Raw genomic sequence first — 27,692 nt, forward strand, 5'->3', positions numbered from 1 at the left:
ATAGACATCTATTTTCCTTATTATTGATACTCTATTTCTCTTCCTACCAACACAAACATCTTCCTTCAAATTTTGACAATTCAAAGATGTTTTGCCAACCCTATGAATATGTGGTGATCTGTTCTTTCTTCAGCAAATTCAGCCCTATTTGGGGAACAGATGAGTGATCCAGCCAGGTTTCCACTATTAAAAGTGATCCATGTGGGGCTGGGGATGTTGCTCAAGCGGTAGCGCGCTCTCCTGGCATGCGTGCGGCCCCGGTTCGATCCTCAGCACCACATACCAACATGGATGTTGTGTCCGCCAAGAACTACAAAATAAATATTAAAAATTATCTCTCTCTCACTCCTCTCTCTCTCTCCTCTCTCACTCTCTCTTAAAAAAAAAAAAAAGTGCTCCATGTGCAGAAACGTTGCAAAGAGAAAACAACACTACTTCCCTTCAGCAATATTTTTATTTCTGGATATAACATGGAGCTACAATACTGGTTAACTTATATCTGCAGGCTATGATTACTACATTCAGACCAGGTAAATCCATGGTGTTTGATCAAGGCACAGTTTTGTTAAAAGTCAGTTAAGCTGGCCCTTGCACGTGCTAGGCTATCACTGTACCACTGAGCCACAACTCTAGACCTGCACTCCTGTATCTTCAGCAAATTTTTGTAGATACAAATCTGTGTTCACATTTTTGCAACCTCAAAACGTCAAGACTTTTGTGATTTGTCCTAGGCTTACTACAGGAACCTACTAGCACATCCTACAACTTTCAGTTGAAATTTTTCTTGTATCTGTTATGTAGCATATTATTTAATGACTCTTCAAATCTTATTTATCTATTACTACTGTATATGACCCTAGCTCTCTTCAGATTAAAGTAAAAATTTTACCTTCATATGTTATCTTTAAGTTTGCATTTCTACTCCCACTGAAGCTATTCCACAGATTTTTAACAAGCCAGCGCACTTTCCTCCTACATAGTATTTACCTAGCTAAAAATTCTGTATCATACCTGTATGACAAGCTTCAGGCATTAGCTAAAGTCAAATAATCAAATGACTTACTATTTGTCAAACAATACTGCAAGGTATTTTCATAGATCAACTCTTATTCCTTATAACCCTATGCAGCTGGCATTGTTGTTCACATTTTTTAGGTGAGGACAGAGATACTAAGAAATACCTTACCCAAGATCATCCAGTTAATTTATGATGGAATTCAGATATTAAGCATATGTGTCTACTTCAAGAAACTATGCTCCTGATATTTACTCTAAAAAGAATTGCTTTCATCTCTCTGTGAACATTTTCATAATTTAAATCCATTAGTTTCTATTTAGATATTAATTATCACATGATTTCCAACTTTTATGTATTGATTTAAATTGACTGTGGTTATCCAAAGTAGATCTGAGATGCTGCTATGTGATCATATGTTCATTTTTGGTTAAGCTTCAAATTTTATTAAACATATATTTTGGGTAGCAAGAAAACTCAGTAATGAAGAAAACACTCATTTTCTAGTAGCTTAGTGTATTAGTCAGCTTTCCTTTACTACAACAAGATGCCTGGGACTGCTAATTTTATAAAGAGAAGTTTTAACTCACAGATTTGGAAGTTAAAAGTCCAAATAAACTAGAACAGATTTTGGTAAGAGCCCTGTAGCAGATAGCAGAGTGCACATGTGAAGAAGAATCATATCTCAGAACAGGCAGCAGAGCAACTCAGTGGTCAGGCTCAGAGTTTATAACAACTTTCTCTTGCAAGAATCCACTCCAAGACAACTCATTCCCTTCCAAGGGCAGTACCTTCAGTGACTTAAGTTCCTCCCACTAGGCTCCACCTTTTAAAGGTCACTTTATCTCATTACTTCCAAACTGAGGACCAAGCTTCTAACATCTGGATCCTTGCAGGACAGACCAAATCCAAACCTTAGGGTAGAGGAGAATGTGTATCTGAAGAGAGACATTTAGACTTTTGTCTTTAAATTTTTTCCCATTGCTCTGGGTTCAAAAGTTCATGTGGGCTGGGGATGTGGCTAAAGCGGTAATGTACCCACCTGGTATGCACAGGGCACTAGGTTCGATCCTCAGCACCACATAAAAATAAAATAAAGATATTGTGTCCACCGAAAACTGAAAAATAAATATTAAAAAAGTTATCTCTCTCTTTTTAAAAGAAAAGTTCATGTGTATACACTTCAAGACTTAATTCAGTAAGAGTCTCAGATCATTGCAAATCTTTAATTTTGTTAGTTTGGGATAACATTTAAAACTAGTTAAGAATGGAGGAGCAGGCTGTCGTAGGTAACATCTTAAAGGAGATCTACCAGTACCACTATTCTTCCCTTAATAGTTTGTAAGAAAAGCATTTAGTATATTTTAATGCCTCATAAATATTCAGAGAATGAATGAATTAATATATAGGAAGGTTCTACTTTGGAATAAGGTAGCATAATGTGTATGCAAGGAGGAGAGATGAGAAAAAGAGTAAAATCCCTGAATTTCACTTCAGGGATTCTTTTTCAATAGCTTAATCATATTATTATGCAAATATAGATATATTTATATTCTATTTCTGGGTTACATATATTCTATTTTGGGTTATATTAACTAGCAAATGAGCATAATTGATTTCATAGTTTGCAATGATTTATGCTTGTGATTGACACATATCTTTGATAAGCTGTAATTTGGACACAGAAAACTGTCACTTTATTCATAAATATGTGGGATGTACAATTTTTATTATAGGCTGGATGCTTTAAAATAAAAACAAAAAGATTCTCTTTATATTTTAAGTTCTAATTCAAAGGAGTTCACAGTGCCTGTTAATAATAGTATTTTCTGTGTAACACCCACTCTGTCTTTAGTGTCACATTGAATGGGATATAGCCAAAGAATAATCTTCTTCTGTCCTTAGGAGATTTTCACTTCAATAAGACAAAACCATTACACAATTCTCTTTCTCTTTGAAAACAACTCACATGAACTGACAAACATATCTGTACTCTCTATACATCCACTCACTTGTTTGTTGGCATCAGGTAACATAGTTATACCTATCTCACTTGCATTTGGCACCTGAACATTTAAGAGTGGAATTGGTTTCATAAATGTGGAGAGAAACAACTATGTACAGAAGTAAAACCTGAGTCATTTTTAGAAGGCCCAGTGTGTAAGTCAGCTTTCCAAGCTATGACTAAATACTAAAGAAAATCAACCCAATGAAGGAAAGATTTATTTTGGCTCATGGTTTCAGAGGTTTTAGTGCTTGATCATTTGGCTCAAAGCTTTAAGCCTGTGGTAAGGAAGAGCATGGCAGGGAGGATGATATAAATCAGACTACTCACCTCATGGAAGCAGATAGAAGAAGGGGGAGGAGCTTGGGAACAAAATATACCTTTACAGGAATGCTCCCAGTGACTGACTTCCTCCTCCTAAAGTTTCCACCACCTCCAAATAGCCCTCTAAGTTATGGATACATCGATGGATTAATCCATAGATAAGGTCAGAACTCTCATGAGCCAATCACTTCTCAAATGTTGCCCCTCTGAACACTGCTGCACCAAGGATCAAGCCTTCAATACATCAGCTTTTGGGGGACATTTTATATTCAAACTTTAACAACTAATAAAAGAGGAGAGAGGAAATGTAGCCATTTACAAAACTTTGATTAGTAAACAATTAATAGTAATTATGGCAAAAATCATAATTACTATTACTAAAAAAATTACTAAAAAAATCATAGAATATATAAATATCATGAATCAGGCAGATTGATGAGGCTCTAGAGTATGAGAACAGTTAACCTAAATTTGCCAGGGAGTTTGAGTTTTGTGAAGAGACATTTCTTGTGTAAAGGAAGACGTGAGAAAAGGCATTCTCAAAGCATCTGGAGAGCTCTTATTATTCTGAAGAGTTAGGCCCTGACGCATGTTCACAGACTAAGGAAAGGATGAGAAAGTCCAGAAGTATCTGAGTATGTTTAATGGGACTGAAGAAGGACTATGCAGAGGATTCAGGGGAAAATAAAATGGAGAGAAGGAAATAAATAAAAAAATAGGTCGAGAGAAGGAAATGGGAAAGATGCATGTGAATTGGTAAAAAGAGCACAAGTGACAGGAAGGGCAATATTTACTTTACCACAACTGGGCACATTCATGGTTGGGTGAGGACATCATGATCAAACTGGACTAGAAGGTGGTGGGGTCAGTGTCCATGGAGTGTGACATAGAACAGTCAGGACTCAGAAACTGAAAAGAAGGGGTCTACTCCTTTGGGACTAGGTGTATACTAGGTGCCTCTGAATTGTCATACCTTATTTCCTCTCAATAAATGCCTTTCTCTTCCTCTCTGGAACAATCTTATTTGTAAAACCCTCGTTGGGCCTAATTGTTTCTTTAGTATTTCACAAACATTTCCCTAAAAGTAACGCTGCTTACAATTAATATAAGTCAACTTTAGAAAAAAAAAATGCCCTTGAATATACAACTTTCATCCTCCTGACCAAGAGGGCCTTGATGTTCCCTTAGCTTCACTAAACTTGAGACAGGCTTCTTCTTGATGGTCCTCTGACCTGCCTTCTCTTGGAATAGTTACTTTAGAAAATTCTTAAGTGTAATTTTTTTTTCTCTGCCCTTTTGAAGTACCTGTAAATCTTCTCCCAGTCTCTTGACAACTTTGAAACCTAGGAATATCTTTCTCAAAGACTTGAAAATTGTCTCTTTGAAAAATAATCATGAAGGAAAAAAGGGATATTATCTCTCAGTCTATGTGAGATGTTGAGAGCCTAACTTCAGAGGGCATCATTAGCCAACACAGATGACCTGATCACAGAATGAAGCATTTACAAACTCAGAAATAGCCATGCATTCCTTTGACTAACCAACCACCTTTATCCAGTGTCCCTCAGAACTTTCCACCAGCTCAACCCAGAATTTAAAAAGCATTTGGCATTTTGTTTTAGTGAAATTGAGTTCAATCTCCCTTTCCTATTGTGACAGTTTTTAATGAGTCTTCTTTGTCTGTTTAACTGTGTCTAGTGAAAGTTTTCTTTGTCCTGTGTAATAAAATAGCATGAAGAAAGGTAAAAATATATGCCCAGTGAAGACGGACTACAACTTAAACATCTACTGTATACAGAAAGCTACTTTTACTAAATGCTTTTATTCATAATCTCATGTAACTATTACAATATTAAATTCTATAAGGAAGGTGTAATTTGTCCTACTTTTTATGAATAAATAATGAGTTTGAGAAGGCTGATTCATGGAGAGAAACTAAGTATGATGTCCAATATAAAAAAACAGAGATTATAGTAATATGGAGAAGGTCTAGGATACTAATCTTGTTTTCTTTCCCTAAAACATACTTTTTTTTCCTACTATTAATCCAGTATTTGCATAATGTTTCCCAAAGTACTTTTGCACTTACTAAATATTTGTTTCCTAAATTTTATGAAAATGAGATTATTCTAAATGTTTTATAGATAACTATATTGAAGACAAGCTGGGAAATAATTTGCCCATGGATAGATAGGGATTGTTAGAACAGAAAGTTATAAGTTCTATATTCTTTCATTTATTTCTTTTTGAGAAAATTTAGCGAAACAGAAGCTTCAGGTCTCAGCAATTAATGAAAAAGTGGAAGGAAAAAAGAGATTGTGTGGGCTAGGGGCATTCAAGCCTTTAGGCAGTATTTGCAGCTGGCATCAGAGATGAGAAGAGGGGAACAAACATTTCCATACTTACTACCATAAGGTTTGAATTAAATATGCACTTCATTGTCTTACTGTATTAACATAAAGATGGATTTCCACACCTGTTTGATAAAACAGCATAAGGAGATATTATTCTTCATTGCTTAATTGTTTGTTTTACTAGTTTTAAGGCTTACTGATTTGTAACCTTAAACCAGAATATATTTGATATAGAAAACTACGTTGGTATGAATGTTTACTGAAGGAAACTGTTCGCTTAAAGTTGTAAACTATCTGTGCCAAAGGAGGTTCATCTTACCTGCTAGCATTGATAATCGGCTTACTCTGACCTAACTGAAATTGCTCTAATTATCTACAACTGTTTAAAAGAACTGTGTAGAAATTCTCAACATCAAAATTATTAGCTGAAGGCAAATTGTTCTTTATAGAAAAATGCATTTTACAAGTAAAATGAAAATTATGAGCTTTTCCAAAAAGACACATGGACCTTTCAAGCAAAGGTAATTGAGAAAAGTTGAATGAGGGGACAAAGTACAAAAGAAGCAGGCAGGGTTAGAAAAGTCAACCAAGGATGGTGAAGTTCTCTGAGGCCAGCATTTGCACACACATCCAGAGAAGAGCTGTAGCCATGGATGGTGCTGCTCGGCAGGAACTGTGGTATCGGGCAGGTAAGTGCAGCTTACCTGTCAAACACAGGCTTATCATGAAAGGACACAGGAAGTAAACATCCTTCACTTTTCCAGCTCTCTTATGGTCTACTGATAATTTCTGCAAATCCAACCCAACCAGAAGCCAGAGTGCAAGGTAATCTATTGATCCATCTGGAAAAATCTGCATCTGAGGGCAAAGGACTTGGCATAGAAGGTAGCGAACAGATATGGAGAAATAGAATAAAATATATTTCTTTTGTTCCTTAATATCCATCCTAATTCTTTGCCCAGATAAAAACTGTGCCCTCAATTCAGAGGATATGCAGGGTCTTACCAGCAGTAGACAAAAATGGTGGTGTTGGTGGGGTGGGGATAATTACCATATACATAGCTCCCTCCCTTTTGTAGGTGGTTACAATTTTTAAAAAAGCTTTCTATAACAAGCAAAGCTTCATTCTCCTACACCTATTTCATGTTCTCCTTATTCTCTGCTTACTATTATCATAGTTGGACAATCTGCGGAGACCAAATATTTTATTTCTGTGTGAGCTAAGTACTTGCTGATCTTTATTGGGTCACTGCAGTTCTTCATTGACAGAGTCCTAAAGAAGTCCTAAGAGAAATACTAATGAATATGTAAGCTAGTTTTATATATAGTCCCTTATACCAATATAAAAATTCAACCCAATTTCTCCTTATTAATTTAAGTCAACCTCCTTGGCCAATGAGCCTCTGTCTGCCTGTTGTTCAGTGGCAGGGAAAACTACAAATTGCCAAGAAGTAATGTCAACTTCCATACTAATGAAAAATAATAACTATTGTTGCCGGTGGAAGCAACTCCTTCCTTGTACACTAGGTTCTCCAAACCAGCCAAACCTCAAATCACAAAGTGTAGAAAATTTTTAAAAATCCCTTAAATAGGATATCCTGCTATTTATGGAGAAAGCAACACAATATATGGACTGCTGGTTGAAGGCAATCATTACTTTATATCACATGGCCCCACAGCTGAACAGGGCGTTGTCTCCCAGCTGGCTTTTAAAGTGGACACTCACTAGTAATTCCGCTATCCTATCTGCCATTTCTTTTGTGCAGTGGAACACACTTCAGGGTTTATTTCATAATTGTGAAATAAAGCATTGGCCTCTATGCATTTTTTTTTTTTGCTATAAAACAAAGTCAATGAATGGTGGCATCAGCATAAGTCTTAGAAGCAGTAAAGTTAAGTCAGTATGTGCTCCTATAATTCAGCCATAAGCTCTCCCTTTCTAGACCTAGCCCCACACTTCTCCATGTGGCTGTGTTGAACTCTTACTAATTCTTACTGTGGGCTCAGAAGCCATGAGGTCCTGAAGAGAAACACTATCTATTTGTGAAGGAATTCTGAAATCACTGAAAGACATTTTATCTGGTAGAAGACTGACCCTGGGACAGGGTGAACAGGGAAGAGGCTGTATCCACAGTAAAAAGAATTCCTGGAGTTCAACATTCTTAAACCTTAAGCCTGGGTATATTCATCTGCCTCTCTCTCACATCTCAGGCTCCCATTTGTTCCCCATAAGTATCCTTACCTTACCACAATTTGTGCTGAAATTATACCCTGAAATTATCATACTGTAGTGTGACCTTAACTTGGTCCTCAAACATGTCTGCCACTGAGCTCCAGGACATAAGCAACTTCTTTAAAGCTACCGTAGGAATTTTTGTTCACCTATTCATGTTCTGAGTTGGGCATTCAGGTTATCAGTTTGTTGTTTTCCTTTTGTTTTGTCGTGACGTTTGTGATGTTTGTCATCTGAGCTTCCAGATTCTGGTGGAGGAACTCAATGTCAATGCAAGTCCTAGAAAGAAGGCACTTCCTCTTTGTCTGAACTATCTCCCCTGGCATTCCCCTGCTGCTTCACAAATTCATAATTGTGATAGTGATTGGCCAGAGTTTGAAGTTGTGTGGCAAAGATCTTGTTGATGGAGTCTATACATCTGGAACATACAGCAGGGTGGGGTAAGAGAGAGTTGAGAACTAACAGTTGTATAATAGTCTAAAATATGACATGAGATTTAATCTGAAACAATGATCATGATTATTAAACCCATGTTACTTAACTATGTCAATGTTTTCTTATTGTGTTGTAAAGATTCATTTAGGTAAATTTATTTGATTTTTTTGTTGCTTACTTTCAGATCTTACTGAAAACTTTTTAAATGAAATAATTAAATAACTAGTTAGCAGGGCAAAGTAAGCTAATAGTTTTCAATATCATAGCTTTTGCTAGTTCTCAACATGTGTTATTAAATCAATTTTGGATTTTTTACATGCCATATTTTACTTAGAAATATAAATGGAGAGAAAAATAAAAGTCAGTGTGAGTAGCTGCTAAAACAGGAGATGGCATAGGAAAGCAGAAAGGCTTCTATTCTCATTAGCACTTTTCTGACACTTTGAGATTTGGGAGTTATGTTCCTTTTGTAGCTACTAAAATTGTCAAGTAATACCTTGTTTAACAAGTAACTCGGTATTTCTCTAACTCCTCTGCATATTAGATGCAGCCCTATCCCCTGAGAAATTTTGATAGGTATTCAGGCCATTTTATGGGACTTTGAGGCCTTGACAGAGCGGTATGTGGACAGAATTGAATTTTTAAAGATGTTATCTAATTCTGATCATCTCATTTGTCCCATTGCCACAGAGATTAGAGGAATGGTAATCCACTTCCCTGTTTTCCTGATCCTAACCTTATACTCATTATATACATGCTTCCACATGCTCAGTATTAAAACCTTGACATACTTCCTTGAAATGCTAGTTTAGGGAAATATGCTAAATATGGTATTAGCTTAATATATTACTAGATAATGAAGAAAATCTAGATTCTCAGTTGTTTTGTTAATAGAAGCAAAAAAATCTACACAGTCTTTACAAATCAAATGTTTAGCAAAATGATTTAGTTCTTCATCAACTTAAAATATTAAATAATTAAAAGCACCTTTGTTCATGTTGTGATTGAATTTATTAATGATTAAAAAGATGACACAGAAACTACTAGACCAGTTTCACAGCTGAAGAAAGCTATAGTTTTTGCTTAATGTTGCTTTTTGATCTTCAACTCAAAGTTCTTTCTTATTAGTACTATAAAAGTTCTTGAAGAGGTAATTTTTAAAGGATAGGAACAACAGAATGATTAGGAACCAGTGTATACTTACTTATTTCTTCAGTTTAATTGGTTTAACATTAGAAATATTATCAAAAAGCAGTTTGTTGTCAGGAGTTATTTATATTGCTCTTATTTGATGACAAATTGTAATATAGTTGACATCTAGATGCATTTACTATAAAACTAGTTTTTCTCAGATCTCTGCTTTTATCTGATTCTCTAATGAAGGAATTACAGAAAACTAAATGCACTTTTTTTAAAAAAAAGATATATATATATAAAGATATAGATATAGTTTGATACATACACACACATACACACATATTACTGAATTCCCTAAAATAGCATTTGCCAAATGAATTTTTGTATTAGTTGAAAAATAGATTCTGGTTCAAACCATTCTAGAAATTACTGTGCATTATATTACCTTTTGTGATTTATCAATCATATTAGTAAAACAAAATAAAAATCTGATATAAACCAAGTAATTCCAAACTGGCATTTCCCAAACATATCCATCTGCAGAACCAGCCATATTAAAATTCTATTGGTATTCGGGGAATTTGTAAATTTAAAACATGACAAAAAGATTATGGATTACTGATTGGTCATAATAAAATTCTTCTACCAAATCATTACTAAAGAGACTGATTCTAAAATTCTAACTTGAAATAGAAGCAGGTTCTGTCATAAGGTAACACATTCTGGATACTGCCAAAAATCCCTTTTCTTTGCTCCAATGCCCAAATTTGGGGATCCTAACAAACCTCCCTAAAATTGAATTGAGCAAGATTAAAGAGATTATAATCAAAGAAGATCCCTGAGGGAAAAAGTCCCAAAGAGGTGAAAGGTAGGATGCATGGAAAGGGAACATAGTGAGCCCTTATGTCAAGCTCTTGAGTGGTAGAGAGCTAACTGATAGCAACAGTCATGATGAGGGACACGGATAAATCAAGAAATACCATGCTGTATTGACTTGATTGAAATCTATTAACTGCACTCATGAGCATCCAGTTGGTTCATCTGGTATTTCCATGATACAAGTGACCACCAATGCCCATTAATAGCTATGACAAAGCATCTGTATAGTTGCATGGAGTTTAGTAGACTATACTTTATTGTAAAAGCATAATTGGAGATGAAGTGACTGGATAAACAAATTTATTGTGCAAATTTATTGAAATATAGGGCTTTAGATATAGGTAAATATAATTTACGTCAATGAAAGAGAAAACCAAACAGAGAGCTTTCCATATAATCACAAACCTAAAATCAGTGGAACTATCTTACGTGCTGAGGTATGTTTAGGAAGTACTCATAGATAAAATTTATCTATTTTATTATTATTTTATTATTTATTTTATTTATATTTATTTTATATTTATCTATTGTAATATAAAATAAAAGTATAGTCCAATCAAATAAAAGCTACTTATCCTCTTAATTTGGTTAATACTTTATCTCTTCCCCTAAGTATTGCCTTGCAAAGCTTCCATTCCTGGAAACAACCAGAAGAGGCAGGCAGGCTTTTATTTAATTTGCATATTCAAACAGATATTTTGGCCTATTTACAATGAAAAAGTCCCTTTTATTCAAGAGGATTTTTAACAAACCCATAAAGCAATATTGTATTTTTGAGAATATTAATTTCTATTTCCTCACCTAAATGTTCTGGAATATAAACAAATTTGTCCAATGATAGGTAAGTGTATTCCATAGGAATGGTTTCCACCAATTGTATAAGAAACAAATCCGCTTGTGGTGCTGATTTTCAAAGTTGATGCTTACTTACCATAGCCCAGAGAAGTAGCAGAACAGGGAGTGGAGTTAGATAGATTTTCTTAAAGTCCCTTAAAAATGCACAAACTATAAAAACAATTCTCTCCAAATGTTGCGGAAAACATCTCTACAGAGACCTGAGATTTTACAACAAAGAAACAACCACATTATGGCAGATTTTAAATAAGGGATGCTATAATTTTAAATAGGGTGGTGAGAGTATGGACAGGTGATGTTCGAACATAGGCTGGAAGGAGGGGAGGGAGGGAACCATGTTGAATCTGGGGGAAGAGAATTTCAGGCAGAGGAAACAGCTCTTACTAAGATGCCAAGGCAGGAGAATGTTTAAGGAACTCACATCACAGCTGGGACAAGAGTGATAAAAAGGAGAGTAATTCAAGATGAGAATGGAAAAAGTGAAGGGTATGGGGGTATATCTGTCCTTGTAAGTCACATAATTACCCTGAGTTAGCTGGAATGCCAATAGAAGTTTTGAAATAAAAAAAAATCTAACAGTTGTTAAAAGGATCATTTGGATGTTGTGTGAAGAACAGAGCTTAGGGAACAAAAATGGAAGAGGGTTATCTGTTAAGAGGCTATTGAAGCAGGTGAGAGGTGATGGTGGCTTAGAACAGGGCAGTTAGCTATGAAGATGGTGAGAAGTGCTACATTTTTGATGAAATATTTTGAAGGTAGAGTCAAAGGATTTCCTGAGATATTAAATAAAAGGTATAAGAAAAAGAGAATTGTAAATAATTCCAAGATTTTTGACCTAAGAAACTGGAATGTTTCTTATTTACTTGGTGGACTTTTATATCCCTGGATTGCCAATTAATGTGATACTCAATTAGGAAGGTTGTACTTTGGTGACAATTAGTATACACTGTTTTCACGCAACTTTGAAGCAACTCAGAAATACTAATTCCAGAATTTCCTCTCTGCTATTTTTTAATCTTTTGGCTAAATTTCATCCAAAGATCCAAAACCAGTATATAGCAACAAGAAAAAAATGAACTGTTTGCATTTTAATGGGATACATGTAACTGTGGTGTCAGTTTGGATACTTACCAGAATCCATCTCCACCAGTACTGGGCTCCAGACATTATCCAGGAATGGCTATAGCAGCATCTCAGCTCTCATTGGTGTCCAAAAGGCAGATAATTCTGAAAGCTAAACTTGGACTTTGGAATGAGGCCCAGTGAAGTTTGCATTCCAATTCTGGTTCTTATGAAGTTAGCTTTGAGCTCTCTTCTGTAAAATGAGAAATATAACATGCTGAGTATTTTAAAAAAATAATATTCAATGGTATAAACCTATAGTTCCAATATCCACTGGTTCTTATCATCCCTTCACCCTTCTGACCACAAGATGATGTGCTAATATTGGTAGTCTTGTAGTATGTACTATGCTTTAGTGTCTAAAACAAAATTTGTTAATGTCTGTGTTTGTTGATATTTTATCCCAACTTTCCTCTCTCAGGTGACATTTGTTAGATACAGAAAGTCTTCCTGTCCAGACTTCAAAACCTCATTCCTTAAAATAGGTTTTCTGCTTTTGTTGCTCAAAGTTGTTATTTCTAATTTAACTGTTCTTGTGATTTATGTAGTTGTTCTTATCTGGTATATGACATATAGCTAGAACTTACTAAACACAATCTATTATTAATGGTAGTGAGATTATTATTATAAGACAATTACAGGTCATATGTGGAACAGTGGAAATCAAGGTCTACTATGTAGCTATCTCCCTCCAAAATCTTATGGGTGCCCATGAATATACAACTCGAGTACAATGACTTGTTGTCTCTTATTGTTTTTTTATAAGAGAAAGAAGCATATATATATTTATGGTTCGATGTGCAAAATTCTAATCATACTTGAGCTGAAGGCTACTTGCTAGGTATTAATTTCCCTATCAGTGTTTTCTGTATTCATTGGGAAATGACCCTATCACCTGTCTTGGGACTTCTAAGCTGATTCAGTCTTGTTTGTGCTTCATAGTGTTTTCTGGTCTCCTCATGAGCTCCTTTTGATGTTGAGCTAAGCAATGTCCAGGTGATTTGAAATGAAAATGACAGGGATCAAGTAAAGAAAATGGGAGAAGAAATTGAGTGTGGGAATAGGATCTTCGTTCTGTGTAAAACTGGAATTTGAAAGATATACAAAAAAAAAAAAAAAACCTCAATTCAAATTTTGCTTTTTTTTTGTTTTGTTTAAGTTTCAATTTGCTAAAAATACTTGCTTGTATTTTATAGGCCAAATCAGCCTCATTCATAATGAATCTCACCAAGCAAATTTTAAAGAGTAATTTAAAGAGCACTGATTAACATAGTTTTTGACTTAACTCTATCCCTAAACAGAAAAAAAAATTTCATTAAAATGTTTATTTTACAACTAGGAGAGTTTTTAGTATCCTTAACTCTCCATTTCGACATAAGGCTTCCTTGGATTTTCTAAAGTAACTCTTTGATGTGTTTCTTTATATACTTACAACATCAAGTTCTTATGTGTGTTAAATCTGGATATGTAGTAAGTGTCAAGTTTTACAGAGAAAGAAAGTTAATTCATCAACTTCAAAAGGAGAATGAAGATGCTCAATTCAGCGTTACTACCAAATATGTTCATTTTCTCTCCTCTCTCTCTCTCTCTCTCTCTCTCTCTCTCTCTCTCTTTTTAAGTTCATGAAGATGATGTGGTTCTGAATGGAGACCTGCACAATTCCTGCATTTAGTCTGTTAACAATTCTTTGGCTTAACTTGGCATTTCACTTCTGCTTTCCTGACTTTTAAGACATGGTTGTTACCATATATCTTGTAGAGATATTATAAAAAGCTTCTAAAATTATTATTTAAACATTTAGAAAACATACCAGTTAGTTGTTCTATAAGAATCAAGTAAAATGATAAGCACTTTGCACTATATAAACTCCTAAAAATAGAGATTCTTAAATATTTACATGAGACATTATGTTTGGGCAATGGTGACTCACACAATACTAAGGGAAATTTGATATATGATTTCAGTTTGGAGAATAATTTTAAATGAAATGTGATCTATGAATGTAATTACTTAAGTAGGCATATTTTTCAAAAACTGTAAAAGTGTATTTGTTTACATAATCAAAGGCAATATAATCAGTAAGGCTTTCTTTGTTAATCACCCCAGAAAATAGGGAAGAAGCCAATACACATTAATATTGTTGTGAATTAGAGTAAATTGATTAGAAATTTATTTTAGAGTGCCTGAAGGTTCATGAAATTTCAGTGACTAGCCCATCTTTTGTTTAGGTAATTCTGTCCTTTGTTATGATCTCTTAAATGCATGTTTTCTAAACATTTCCCTTTACAGATGGAAAATAAAAGAACATCCCAGTAATAAAATACACCTTAGTTTCCCTAAAGAAAACAGTGACTTTCACCTAAAATGCTCCAGAGAGAACTATGCAGATGTTTTTTATTGCATATTTAAATAAAAGGAAATAGACTTATGATCAGTATCATCATATTTTCCTAGCCATATTTATTTATTTCTCCCTTAACTTTAGGGCTCACTCTGATATAATTATTTTTCCCAGTGGGTGTTAGAAAAATAAATAGAAATTAAAATCTGTGAGCATTGAACTTCAGATGGTTATTATCTTGGAACTTTTTAGAAGTTCAACTTCTTGTGGCCCATGAAGATTGGATATATGGAGAACATTATGTTGTCATCATGCCAATGGCCAGCTTCTAAGATTTCTCACACAGAAAACTGAGAAAGAGCCACCTTACCCTCATCCCTGAAGAAGTGAACACAAGTAGGGAGCATTAATACACTTTCAACTCAGACCTTGTATTTATTGATTATCACCAAATAAATTCATAACCCTTTCTTTAACATCCTCTTTAGTGAGTATACAGCTGGAAGGACATGTAATTGATGAGTTTTACTGAAAAATAATATGGGTGAAAACATTAGGCTTGGGAAATTCTAGTGTCCAGGTATTTTCTGATTTTCCAGGATTAAGTTTTTTCCCAGTTCTGAATGATCAACCAATGTGGTGGCTTTCATAACACCCAAATTCTGCACAACACATCCAGGATGAGCACACAAAACAGAAAACAACAAAAGACCCAAGGTACCTTTTTGCTATCCCTTCAAAGTATGTGCAGCTGATATTTCCTTTAACAATAGCTCTGCCTTTATGAGTTTTATAGATTGAGATCCTTGGGAGGTATTATTTGAAGAAGTTATCTACTGCTTCACAGATTTTGAAAACTGCGGTATTAATCTATTGAGAATACTTAGGAGATGTGATATTATGCTAAAATTAAAAGAAAAAACCAATGGACTTGTTGGCAAGTAAAGGTCAGCAAATGAAAGGGATCAGAAAATCATATAGGAAATCCCAGTGCTAGAGTAGATAGGTACAAAATGTCAGAGTGGGTGAAAATTCTAAATTCTAGACAGAGAACAAGTGTGCTAGCAGTTGGAACACCATGGAATGAAATTGACTTTGTTCTATATACTTAGGTTGGGTGGTCCCAGGGATGTGTTTCCTGAGACAAAGAGCATAAACTGATTAGGTCTGTTCATGGAGGTAGAGTGGATGAGAAAATGCTCTTAATTTAACAAGCAAGTTTCTTCAGTTGCTGTGCTATTTCATTAAATATTTCTATGGGTTTTTTTTTCTTTTTTAGTTGTAGGATTGATTTATATCAGTGGTTTTTAAACTGTTGTGTGCACTGGAATCAGCTGGAGAACTTGTTAAAATGCAGACTGCTAGGTCTCACCTCCAGAGTATTAGATTCAAAAAATGGAGTGGAGCCCAGGACTTTGCACTTACAACAAATTACTAGTACTGTTTCTGCTTCTGTCCTAGAATCCCACTTTCAGAATGCATCACTGGTTTAGAAATTGCTATAATTTACCAGGATGCAGCTTTCCCCCCCCCCTTTTTAAATTAAAAGTCATTCAAAACTTTTCTTTCCTTAATGCAAATTCATCCATCTCTTTTCTAAGGTAACTTTTCCCACAATGAGATGTTAAATTTTTTTCTGAGGTCATCAAAATTAGCAAAAGAAGACATATGCTAGCCATGAACACCACAAATAAGAGATCATACATAAACCAGCAAGGCCACTGATGATATATTATCCTAAGTAATGGAATCAATCCTCCTTTGGAGAGCAACCAATGCTAGGTAATAAATATCTATGGATGGCTAGCTCCTGTTCAGAGATGTAGAAAGCTGGAAGATGTGTTCCTCTCATGTTTTACAACAATAAGAACCAACCAGATTAACCTCAAATGTATAACTTTTTATTCTCAAAACCATTATAGAGCTGAGGTCACCTAGAAACCAACTGGATAGAAATGTGAAGAAAAAAAAAAAAAAAAACAAGGACAGTGGCAAGAAATTACCTGGGGTAGAAGCCACCAGATAATCCTAAGGGGAATTCAGCTAAGAAAAGCTCATGGAACACAAAAATGGGGGAACATAGAAATGGCAGAATCTGCACTCTCATGTAGGCATATTTTACATGAATTCTACAAAGTACTCATAGGAATAAACCAAAAAAAAAAAATTCCTAGGGATTGTCATGATGGTTCAGATCTGAGGAAGAACTGGGCACAGTAGTGCACGCCTGTAATTCCAGCTTCTTGGAAGGCCGAGGCAGGATAATCACAAACATCATGCCAGTCTCTGCAATTTAGTAAGACCCTGTCTCAAAATAATACTGATGAAAAGGTGGGAATATAGGTCAGTGGTAGACCCCCTCTGGATTCAAACAAAACAAGAACCTGAGGAAAGAGTTGAGCAGCAGTTATACAAGAAACTTCTCACAGATTCTTCTTATATATCTTCCCAACAAAAGAATTTTTATGTGGAGGATAGCAAAGAGGTCAACAAGCACTTCTTTAATGAAAAGTATCTGTTAAAATCTTGTATGTATCAATGATAAAATGAATCTCTTCCTCTTAAGATCAGGAATAAAGTAAGTCTTTCCTCTCTAACTACTTCTACTTAATGCCATACTGAAGGTCTGAGCCAGCATAATCAGATAAGAAATAGGAAAAGAAAAAAAAAAAGATGGGTATTCAGGGAATAATGAGCACAGTGTCTTTTTGCAGAAAAAAAAATGGCTGAGTAGAAAATCCCGAAGAATTTTCTAGAAGTAACAAATGAGTAGGCAAGGTTATGGACTACAACATCTAATTTTAAAAGTCAGTTGTATTTCTACATACTATCAGTAAGTAACTGGAACTCAAAATTTAAAAATATACAGTTTTCAATAGCATCCTTGAAAAAGTTATACTTCAATATAATAAAAAACTCTTTATACATGCATAGACAACTTATTTGAACAAACATACAAGGCAATTCAGTGGAGAAGGAATATACTTGTCAATAAATTTTCAGGAGGAACTGGTTATACCAATGGAAGAGGAAAAGGAGGAAAGGAGAGAAAGGACTGGGAAGAAATATTCACATATAGCTCTCACCTTGTACAAAATTTAACTTGAAATAGATTACAAACCTTAATATAACAACTAAAACTATAAAACTTTCAGAAAAAAAGGAGAATTATTGTTTGACTTTGATTAGGGAAAGTTTTAGTTATGATACCAAAAGCATGATGCATTAAAACATTGATAGTCTGGATTTTAAAATTAAAAATTTAGACTCTATGAAAGATAACTGTTCAGAGAAAGACAAATTATACTCTGAGAAGAATATTTGCAAATTATATTGCTGACAAAGTACTTGTATCTAGAATATATAAATAACTCTAAAAATATAGCATTAGGAAACATAAAAATAAATGGGAAAATATATGAACACACACTCTTCTCTAACAAGATACATGATGGTAAATATGAATAGATCTTTTACATCAATCACCAGAGAAATATGAACTAAAACCATAGTGAGATGCCAATTCATAGTTTTTAGACAGTCTTAAAATGCTCAAAAACAAGTAAATTAAATGAATTAGTAAGCAAAAATTTTTTCACCAAAAACTGTTCAGTCCCACCTAGCTTCACTGACACACTCCAGCAACCATTTAAAGAAGGAATCATAACACTCCATGAACTCCTTCAATAAAAAAGAACAGGCAGTCTTCCCAATTCATTCAATGAAAGTGGCATACTGGTATACCAAAACCAGACAAATACCACAAAGAAAATGACAAATAACCTTAATGAATATAAGAAGAAAAATCCTCAACAAAATCTTAGTAAAACTGAATAATTACATAAAAAGTATTATCACAATGATCAAGCAGAATACATCCCAGGAATGCAAGATGTTAACAATCAGAAGATCGATTACATAATATAGCATATTAATAGAAAACAGTAAAATTACTTTATCTTCTCAAAAGACACAGAGAAAGCATTTGACAAAATGTAACACCTAACCATGAGTTAAAAAAATAATAATATGAACAAACAAACACACGCAAAAAAGTGCCCTCAAGAAATTTGGCTGAGAACTTTTTTAACCTGATAAAGGGCTATTATGAAAAACCAATAGCAATTATTATTGTCAATAGTAAAATATTGAGGACCTATTCACAGTATTATTTTGAGACAGGGTCTTACTAAATTGCAGAGACTGGCATGATGTTTGTGATAATTAGAATTTATTTTTTACTATTTTATAAAACTTATAATTGACTTCACAAATGTTGATTTTTTTTGTATTGATTAAATATTGGATTGAAAGTGCAACTGTGCACTTTCAAGAGATAAATGGCTTATTTCCCATCCTGTCTGCCTTTCCTCCCACCTATCCAAGAGATTGGTCTAGTTTCAGTCTGTTAGTGCAGCTGTTCAGCTGGCAGAGTCCCTCAGCATACAGATGGGCATCTGGAACCCAATCCAGGCATCAGTTAAATTGTCACAAGAACGTGCTTTCTTTCTGCAGCCAAATTCCTGAACAGCTCTTTTCACAACTCTCCTTCATTCTCATCTGTCTTGGTCATTGCACTTGCTATAATACCCTTGTTTCATCATCTTTTAACCTCCTGCCCAGTTGCCTTCTGTTTGCACTCTATCATAGTTTTATAATCTTGTCCTATTGCCATAACTTTCAACCACACTTGGAGTTTCCTCATTAAAAAGCCTCTGGGATTCTTCTGCCTCTTTCTATAGGAAATGCTCTCACTTTGCTTTATCTTCCTGAGTAGTACCTGAGTGGTGAAGTCAAACTGGCAATACTTACAATGGGTAAACCATACTAAAAAGTGCATTGCACTAAATTAGACATAGGCCTAGATTAAATGTATGCATAGGTTGGTGTGTTCCAAAATTAGTGTCCCTGAAGTTTAAAACAAAACTTTCATTATAGTCATTGTAGTCTATAACTGAATTTGCTATCTTTTCTCTTATTGCATCCTATATGGAAAAGAAAGTAAGATACTTAAAGAAAATTGGATGACCTACAAAATGGTTCATCCACTTGAAAGTACGTAGTTCTTACTCTGTTCCAGGAGCTAGTTTCTTATGGAAGGAATGTGCTCCATTTCCAGTTCTGCCCATTTCTGAAATGTGGTTTTTATATGTGAAATATCCTAATGCTTAATGTTTGTAACTACTTAAAATTCTTTGACTTTCACTGAAAACCCAATAAGAATGAATATACTGGTCAGGTTTGAGTAGTTGATCACCAATTTGAGGCTTATATCTTAGGAGTTGGTCTAAGGGGAAAGTCTATTTTTCTAGCATTGTATCTCAAAAAATATTTAACCTTCCTTGAATTTTGTTTTCATTTTAAGTGAAAAAATATATATCAAAATGGAGCAGCTATAGTTCTTTAGTCCCATAAAAGCTTTGAGAATGCTTGGAAATACCTTTACTTAGGTTGATGTATGACCTGATTCTCCTTCAGGTTTACCATCAGTATATACAGTACTAAGAATCCATGGAACTCAGCTTGCAGTATTAGTTCTTCATATGCATTTGAAAAATGATCCATTTCTCGTTGAAAGCTTTCACCACTAATATTACCATATTCTGATTTAACTCACTTTGTACCTGCATCCTAACACCTTAATAAGTTACAATAACCTCATGTGACAGTGGTACAAATGAGGTTATTGTAACTTATTAAGGTCTCCTAAACCTCTGTAATGAGAAAAATGTCCTGGAAAGAAGGTACAAATACAGAAGAAGTAATTCATATTCACTGATTTCACAGATTCATGGCTGTTTCCTCTCACTACACAAGGAGGGAGTCATGACTTCTGAATTCAAATTTATTCAAAATCAAACTGTTGAACTGAAGGTACAATAGTAATCACTGATGTAACCTGTGAAAAACACCTTGGGGAAATTCATTGATTGGCAGGAAAAAAGAACTTTAAGTGGGTTTCCTACTCTATTTAGTTAAAAAAAAGGACATGAGTGTTGCTAAATAAAAGCCTAATATTAGACAATTATGGGATGTTTGAAATATGCACTGAACTAGAATAAGCAAAATATAATAGGCCATTTTTATTATTATTTTTAAGAATGTAAGAAATACTTTATTATTTAGGCTATGGTGAAATTAAAATCTTAGAAAAATATGTTAATTTTATGCTTCATGACTTTGGGAGTTTTGGGGAGTTTTCTTTTTGACTGTCATTCATGTAGACTTAAAATTCAAAAAAATAAAAAAAACTTTATCATCTTCTCCTGACTTTGACAAACTTGTGAAGACATTCTTAGCAATTCTTCTTCCCAAAGCTTCTTATTGAAACTCACACTTCTGAAATTGCATAGGAATCTAAGTTCAGCACAAGTCTCCCATTCTTATTTTGAATAAGGATGCTGAAGACCTGGAATGCATGTAAAATGCTATCCGTGGGTTAAGAATCTGAGCTGCATGTAAACACCTAGTTCTTACAAAATAAATCCAGTTCCCTTTAGCTCCCAGACATATATAACCACAATAGATAAAAATGTTCTCTCATATTAACTTCCAAAATACACATTTTGGATGAAAAGTTAAGTTAAAATGAACTCAGTGAATTTGTAACACGATAGAAAGATATTAATCTCATGTTCACATAAAATGTAAGGACATTATGTGAGGTTCAATGTTCTAGTTTGTCTGGGCATTCTTACTTTAGAAAACAAACAGACTAATGAAGTAAAATGTATTTCCCCGCCATATTTTTTTATGGAAGGTCTAATAGTGACTGGCAGGAGAGAAGGGATCAGAGAACACCATAGTTGTCCTTGAATACTGATGGGCTCCCTGCCATGTGAAAGATTTTGAACTGCTATAGTAAGCAGAACTAGGATCAAAGAATAAAAGATGACATACTTTTATAGTAGTCAGTAATGAAATGAACTACCTTATGAAATAAGTAATTCCATATTATGAAATAGAAATAAGATATTTCTAATATTCCATATTATGAAATAGGCACATTCAATTTTGGGAAACAAGACAATTTTTTGTTTTACAACTGTACTTCCTTCCAAAGGAAGGAATTTAGTAGCTTTCTCCTCTAAATCACCATGAAATTATCCTCATACAGTTGTGCTTAGTTACTTCTAGTCTCCCCGTTATCTTTTCTGGTAGAAATGTTCTTTTCCCATTGTCATATTCTTCCAACTTGATCATCAGCACTAATAGATTCCAATGCATGTTAGGTGTAACTAGGACTAATCCCTGGCATCCATTATGCTAAAGTACTTAGCCCCAAGATTGCCAGATACACTTTTTAGAACACTTATTTCTTCTTAGTTTTGAATCAACTAGCATGATTCAAAACTCTTGAATACCTATTTTCCTACTGTCCAAAGCTAAGTTATTGAATGTTAACTATTTGCCAGTACCAGGCTTTGTGGCTTGACAAACAGGATGAATAATAATATCTTCACAGACTGGTAAGTGGGGTGGCTCATTGGCTTCTGTTTTCTCCTAGAATAAAAAACTATAAAATGACTTATTAGTAATGATACTGGTCTAGGAAAATATTTATATTGGATTTCTTTAATCATGAGTTTTTATAATAGGTTTTTTACCAAGTGAATTTTTAAATTCTAAATATGTCTTAATTCTGGTTACCATCAAGTTGCCCCAAGTGCAAGTGATCGAAGAAAATTCACAGATAAAGTATACTAGCAGCTTTAAAATATACAAAGGATAAAACTATTTAACTGTGTATAGGCAGCCTCATCCCTGCTGGAGGTATACCTCATCTGAATAATAATCTTTTTTAGTTCTTAGGAAAATCTGAATCTTTTCTCCAAGGAGGAGTAGGTCTCTTCTACATCCAGAGGTAGGTACTTGACAATTCTATATATAGTCCTAACTACTGGTCTGATGCAGTAAGTTAGGAGCTGTAAGTCCATTGGTTTAGATTGTTACATTCATTTTGTCTTGGGATCATTCATTCTTAACTTTCTTTTTAATTTATGACAGTGCAAATCATTGTAGCCCATTTCTGAACTTGTTCAGTTTGTCAGGTTGAATCTGAAACCAATGCTAAGGGTTGCTGTGCTCTGACAGCCCCTTTTGGGGCCAAATTTTAGATATCTTTAAGCTCTACCCCTCTCAACTGAGCAGTTAGCTCTCAATGTAGCACATTGTATGCATTTTGGACCTCTGTTTAATTATGTCAATCTGTACATAGATTTGGTTCTGAGAATATTAAGTACAATATGAGAATATAAATGTAAATTGTGATGGTGTTTCAAGTCTTCATTGTATCAAGTGAGGCAGCTTAAGACTCATATAATCAGTGGTTTCTATTTTTCAGTCTTAAAATTATTCCATTTTCTGAAACACTCATCCATTCACAAACATATTTCAACAGTATTATTATTTGTATATTCCAAAGAAAACAACTATCACACAAGATAATATCTTCTGTTCTGAGTTCATGTAGATTTCTCTTTTCTGAAGACCTGCAGATGTTCCTCACATTTTTCTCATCCCAGAGTGTCTGCACTGGGAATAGCCATCTCGTTCTGAGCACTCATTAGTGTTTACAAATGTTCATCTGTGAATGCAAAATATTCACTATTTATATTTACCATTTTATTTATATGGAAATATCATGTATTAAAAACTTCCACTTCCAGACATATTGCTTCATTAAAGTTGTGATACATGTCATCATCACCTGAGAGCTTGTTAGACACATAGAATACCAAGGCCCATACCAGAACTTTACTATCAGCTGAGATCCAGTTAGGAGACAGAAAAGACACCTCTCATTTTGAAAGATAGAAGTGGATATTAAGAATTAACTACAAATAAATTTGTTAAATAATTTTTAAAAGGCAAAATGGAAGTGCCAATTATAAATGTAACACCCCCATTCATAAGGCTGGTTAGGATTATTGAATCTTAGGGACATAGAGAGGCTACATGGAGCTGAAGTTCAGACCAAAGGAACAGGGATACTGGTTATCCTGTGCCAATGTCCATAAATTCTAAGGAGGATCCCCTCGGTGTTTAGGAGTCAGGACCCTGAGGAGAGGCAACTGAGCAACTGCTGTCAGGGTATCAGCCCAGGGGAATTGTCTTTTGGAATCTGATAGTCAGATCTCTTAGTGGGCACTCTTCTGGACTGTGATATTTTCCTGTGGTGGAATCAACTGAGGATGCTATAAGGCTGATTGAACAAATGCTGTAAAATTCAAATAGAATCCACTATTTCTGTAAGAATCAGCTACCAGTAAGAAACAATATCGCTAAAATGGCATTCACATGAGAATGAAGCAGGTAGGAGGCCTAAAGGGAGTAATCAGGAAGGAGCAGACCAGTTCTTTTTGATTCATCCTTGCAGTCTGCATCTCATACACACCTCAGTGGCAGAACTTAACAAACCAATTTAATAAAGCAGAAATGTAAATTGTAGCTCGTCTCATCATTTAAAACAGAATATAGAAGGGTGGGTTCAGAGTTCTGAATCAGTAGTTCACCTACAAAAGAATATTCTGTAATAGGATCACTTTCTGTAGACCTCATGCTCAAGGCTCCCAAACACAATGAAATATGAGAAACTCTTGTTGAAGTGGTAGAACATCTTACTTGTAATGATGCATTTTATTTCCTACCAAAGATTAGCGGTTGCTTTAAACAAACACTATTGATCTTTAACTGCTTATTTTAAAACAATATTAATTTTCAGTAAATGTTAGTCTGATTTTTTTGAAGATTGATAATACTGCTAGAAGATTATTTATCTATAATATCACATAGCAGACTCCCGAGGGATCTTGTTGGTTTATGGAGATAACCTATACCTTCTAACAGGAGTAGCTGTAAACATATGTTCTCTAAACAATTTAAGAATCCAGAATGCAATTCTCCTAAGAATTTAGTGCAAGAAAACTTGAAACTTTGGTTGTAAGAATGAGGTATATTTTGCAGGTGGATATTTAAGTTGTATTTTTTTTGTTTTATCACTGACTTTTTATTTAAGTTAAATCCCTTAACTTGTACTACCATATAAATGGAGATGTGGCTTATTAGTTCTATACTTCAAATGCTGTATAAGAATTGCTTGGGCTTTCAAGTTATGCAGGTTTCTCAGGAGAAATAATGCATGCATAAAAATAAAGTACAGCTATAAAGAAACTATAGTTCTTTTAAGCAGAAAGCCTAGACTTTATTTAAAAAGTTCAAAATAGTTATCCTGGAAAGGCTTGATGTTTTGGTATTCCTAACTAGGATTACTCCCTAGAATTATATTTATGGAATCAGATGTAGTTTTAGAGGCAAAATCTCTGAATATTCTCAGTTATAACACATTGTCCTTTGGGATTTATTTTAGAAATGGACCTATTCAATAGTCTTAATCTTCCATTTAGCTATAAGGAAAGGATCATATCTAGCTTGATTTTTATAATTCATGAACTAAATTTGGGTTGGGCATGCATGCAACAGACTGCATCAAAATCTGTTGAATAAGAAAATAAATGAACAAATAAATGAAGAATGCAGGTGATCAATAAATTATATTTTTGGCCAAGATATAATTATAAAACTATAAATATGATTATAAAATGGGCATAAAAGTGCTTCCCAAATATAAAGTTCAAAAATTATATTTAACAATAGGATAAGTATAAAATAATAAAATAAAGAAAATATTTACCTTGAAAGACAATTTTTATTAGATTTATTTAAACCAGGCTCATTATAATATATGTGTATCTGTTTCTGTGTGTACCCATGTGTGCACATGCATACACACACATACACACATAAACGTGTGTACGTAATTTTTATAATCACCAGGACGACCATCACTAAGGTTCATTTTTTATATTTGTATGCATACTTCTCTTTGAACTGTTTTAGAAAATTGCTTAAGAGCTTGAGAAATCAGCTAACATCCACTAAGTTCTCATGGCCCCATTAGCCTTTTTAGAGTAAACTGTTAATATTTAGGTCATGCCAAGGTTGATCTGATAATCAATAACTGGGTTCCTGGTCTTGGCAGCTGAGAATTCTACTCAGCTGCAGTGACCTGCAAAATCTCATTCCATTCCAGGATGCAATATTTCTGAAGATCTCTGCAGCTGCATTCTGATCTACTCAAAAGAGATGACATTTGGCTAACTAAGAATTGATGTCTAGGAATTATTTAGTTTGGAAGAAAGGTCTATCATGGTATTGAAATATTAAAACATTCTCCATAGAGAGTTCAGACTTGTGCCTGATCCTATGGCAAATAGAGGTAGTGCAATTGCTGTGAGCTCCAGAGATGCAGCGCCCCTCCTGTGTCTCTTGCCCACACAAGGCCTAGAACACTACTAATATTCTGATACTAAGTGGTCCCCTGATGGTGCAGATGTGAAAGAGAACACAAAGCTTACTGAATCTGGAAATGCAAGATTTATTATGTACAGACTCTTATCTAGTGACTTAAAGGATCTATTATATATTAGTGTTCAATTGATAGAGAAATGCCACGAGCCATTTGTCCCCACACTCATGATGAATTATTACATGACAAAGCTTTTCCCATTTTGATTATATATAATAGAACAGTAAGAAATTTAAGATAACCAGCCTAATTGTTGTCTTCATTATCATCACCTTTCATAGAGAAAAACAATCTACCCAGGCTGGCCTTAGGCAACATTGTGACAAAAGCTTATTCTTCCTTCTCCTTTCTTTCTCCTCACATAATAAATGCAATGACATGAAATTATGTGAATGATAATAAAAAAGACGATTGAACAGTACTGTGTGCCGGGCACTCTATTTTAAGTATCTTGCATCTTTCACCACCACCCAGCTCTGGGTGACACATACTTTTTCTCTACAAATGAAGGATTAAGACAGAGACAGGTTAAGAAACTTTCTTAAAGGTCCTAGGCCAAGCAGTGTGACTCCAGAGTCAATATGCACAAGCATTAGTATGTATAGCAAAATACACCTGCCTAAACACACTTTGCATTTTAAGAGATTTAGTTTAAAGACCTCTCCTAGGAGATAACCTAAGAGATTTCATTCAGAGGAATTCATGAACCAAGTCTGAAATGAGTTGGAAATTGTTTTTATTAGGAATATTCCTATTGCAAAACCCTAGGGGAGTTAACACCCTCTGCCAAATTTAGGGTCTGCCTAACTCAGGGGTATGGGAGGAGAAACAGGGAAGAAGACAATGAATCAGACAATGAATCAGATGAAAGGTAATCTCCTCTTCCACCTTCCAAAAAAAAGATCATTGGTTCTCCTCTGAGTCCCTAGGGTATGTACCCTCTTTCCATTCAGCATTTTTGCTGTTTGGGGGAGGTTTATTCTCTTATTCATGAGATGTGAGTTCCTACAGTGGAGGGACTACACCACTGTCCTGGAAAACCTATCCCCTAACACAGTCCCATAGGGGTTTCAGGTCCCAGGACTAACCAAATATTTATGATGCTGATGTTTATCTTTAAAAACATAGTCATATCACGTTCTGATTTAAAGTATCAAATTCTAGTAACTTCACAAATGGAACAGAGCTGAAAGGAAAAGAATGGTAATAGATATGCTATGGCAGTAAATATCCTTCTAGCCAGGGCTTCAGCAAACCATAGGAAAAGCTGCTGCTGAAGAGGAAAACTAAAGACATTAGAAGCTGATTTCTGTAAACTTACTACATTTTGAGGTATAACTCTAACCTAAGTAGGTATCCCTTGAAGCTATAATTTGCATTATTGTCTTTTCAAAGAAGGTTGCTTATAAATACCTTTAAATAGTAGACTTCAACTTTAATGCTTGGAGGTTTTGTATTGTTTTGTTTTGTTTTGTTTTTTCCCTATACGATATCTGGTACAAAACGGAGTATTAGCCTCTCCATCTAAAGCACCACCGATTTGAAAATTATAGGCTTTGTGCTCCTGAGACTCCATCATTCTGGTTTCTTAAACTACTAATTAAATCAACATTAAAATGTGATC

This window comes from Ictidomys tridecemlineatus, chromosome 8 (assembly GCF_052094955.1).
Source record: "Ictidomys tridecemlineatus isolate mIctTri1 chromosome 8, mIctTri1.hap1, whole genome shotgun sequence".
Lineage (NCBI taxonomy): Eukaryota > Metazoa > Chordata > Mammalia > Rodentia > Sciuridae > Ictidomys > Ictidomys tridecemlineatus.